Source organism: Otolemur garnettii, unplaced genomic scaffold (genome assembly GCF_000181295.1).
Source record: "Otolemur garnettii isolate 467f Iridium unplaced genomic scaffold, OtoGar3 scaffold00163, whole genome shotgun sequence".
In the NCBI taxonomy this organism is placed as follows: domain Eukaryota; kingdom Metazoa; phylum Chordata; class Mammalia; order Primates; family Galagidae; genus Otolemur; species Otolemur garnettii.
In genome coordinates this window covers 1,242,486-1,245,212 of record NW_003852558.1, presented here as the reverse complement: position 1 = coordinate 1,245,212, position 2,727 = coordinate 1,242,486, and the positions used below count along the sequence as shown (strand labels likewise).

At 43.3% G+C, this 2,727-nt stretch overlaps 1 pseudogene; it reads right to left on the bottom strand.

Annotated features, from left to right (window-relative positions):
- Positions 1-311: 311 nt before the first annotated feature.
- Positions 312-815, bottom strand: LOC100943814 (annotated as a pseudogene).
- Between the last annotated feature and the right edge of the window lie 1,912 nt (positions 816-2,727).

Here is a 2,727-nt window from a genome sequence, read left to right as displayed (position 1 = left end):
TAATTGTAAAGTTTAGTTATGGTTCAGAAAAAAATTGAGCAAATAAGTTTCTCTGAAAAAGTACTCTGTAGACAGCAGTTATTGGGGGATGGGGTGGATAAGTTAAATTACCATATTTTCTATTCTGAAAATGGTAAAAAGTCCCATTTCCAGTCTGATTGTAGAGATACATATGCTCAAAATGACTGAGAATAAATACAACAGGAAAAGCAAAACTTATAAAGCTAAGAGCATGTGATGGTCTCCAAGAGAAAATCTCAGAAGAACCCACAATGGCAACAAGAATGCTTCCCTGTAATTTGAAGTTCTTTTCAATCATGTTTGTCTTTTGCTCCTTGTTTGAGGATGTGCATGAACTCAGTGCAATTGAAATTCCCCTTTTGTCTGTAGGTGCTTCTCTGTACAGCGCTCTCACCTCCTCATCTGTAAAAGAATCAACCATCATTGCAGCAGCTCTCTGGGGCACTAATCATGAATAGTGCCGGTTGCTTCTTCACCAAAGCAAGTAAAAGCATTTCTGATGACATCTTCTGGATCTGTGCCATTTAACTTCTCCCTAAACATGGTGAGGAACATGGTGAAACTGATGGGTCTGGAAACCTGATTCATCACGTTAGCCAGATACTCATCAGTTGGATTTTTCCTCAGTGAGATCTTCCTAGTCAATGAAACCATCTCTCTTTTTGATCAGTCATATTGAAGGCCTCTTTGAATTCCTATTCTGTGACTGGTCAAACATGGCAAATACATTAGATGAGCTGAGGGAGCTTCTTGGTGGTCTTGGTCTTTGCCTTTTTACTAGACATGCTGGTGGTTAAATCCCTGCAGAGCCACAAGGATCCGCGCTCCTCATTGATTCCCTGGCTACTGCTTTCCCTACCCTTCTATCTCAAGAGCCTTGAGCCACTAAAAACCAACCCTACTCGAATTCTTTCAAATTCTTCTTCTTTTGTTTTGAGACAAGAGTTGGTTTGTTGTTTTTTTGAGGCAGAGTTACTCTCTTGCCCAAGCTGGAATGCCATGGCATCATCATAGCTCACAATAACTTCAAACTCCTGGGTTCAAGTGATCCTCTTGCCTCAGCCTTCCAAGTAGGCCCTTGGTAGAGTGCTGTCTGTTCACAGCAACCTCAAACTCTTGGGCTCAAGTGATTCTCCTGCCTCAGCCTCCCCAGCAGCTGGGACTACAGGCACCTGCCACAACACCCAGCTATTTTTTGGTTGCAATTGTCATTGCTGTTTAGTAGGCCCCATCCGGGTATGAACCAGCCAGTTTCAGTGTATGTGGCCAGCTCTGTAACTACTGCGCTATGGACGCTGAGCCTCTTTTTTTTTTCAGTCAAAGTCTCAAGCTGTCGCACTGGGTAGAGTCTTGTGGCGTCCCAGTGCACAGCAACCTCAAACTCTTTGGCTTAAGCAATTCTTTTGTCTCAGCCTCTCAAGTAGCTGGAACTACAAGCTCCCACCACAACGTACCACTGTTTTTTTGTTGCAGTTGTCCTTGTTGTTTTAGCTGGCCCAGGCTGGGTTCAAACCCTCCAGCCTCAGTGTATGTGGCTGGCTCCCTACTGACTGAGCTATAGGCACCACCCACCTGGCTAGTTTTTTCTACTTTATTTTTTGTTTTATTTTTTTATTATTTATTTATTTATTTAGAGACAGAGTCTCATTTTGTCACCCTTGGCACAGTGCTATGGCATCATAGCTCACAACAACCTCAAACTCTTGGGCTCAAGTGATTCTCCCGTTTCAGCCTCCTGAGTAGCTGGGACTACAGGAGCCCACCACAACACATGGCTATTTTTAGAGATGAGGTTTCGCTCTGGCTCAGGCTGGTCTCAAACCTGTGAGCTCAGGCAATCTATCTGCCTTGGCCTCCTGAGTGCTAGCATTAAAGGCGTGAGCCACCTTGCCCAGCTATTATTTTATTATATTATTATTATTTTGTTGTTGTTGTTGTTGAGACAGAGTTCTACCCTATGCTCTGAGCAGAGCACAATGGCATCATAACTCACTGCAACCTCAGACTCAGGCTGTGGGTATCCTGCTGCCTCAAGCCACTGGGATTACAGGGGTTCGCCGAGGCACCCAGCTGGGTTTTTCAATTTTTTTTATGAATCAGGGTCTCACTCTTGCTCAGACAAGACTCAAACTCCTGAGCTCAAGCAATCCTCCCGCCTCAGCCTCCCACAGTTCTGGGATTACGGGCATGAGCCACTGCGCCCGGCTATTTTTTTACTTTTTAGGATAAACATTGAGGGTACAAAGAATTAGGTGACACTGATTGCATTTGTTAGATAAAGTCTCTCTTACACTTGTCTCCCACCCCAAGAGGTGGGCCATACACTGTGACCCCCCTCCTCCTCCCTCATTTCCCTATCCCCCACTACTGCCTCCATATTATAATTGAGTAAATTGGATTCATGATTCTCCATTCTTATGATGTTTTACTAAGAAGAATATGTTCCACCTCCCTCTAGGTGAATACAAAAGATGTAAATTCTCCATCTTTTTAATTGCTAAATAGTATTCCACAGTATACATATACCACAGCTAGTTAATCCATTTGTGTTGGTGGGTATTTAGGCTGTTTCCACATTTTGGCAATTGTAAATTGAGCTGTGATAAACAGTCTAGTGCAAATGTCCTTGTGATAAAAATAATTCTTTTTCTTCTGGGTAGATGTCTAGTAATGGGGTTGCAGGATCAAATGGAGGTCTAATTTGAG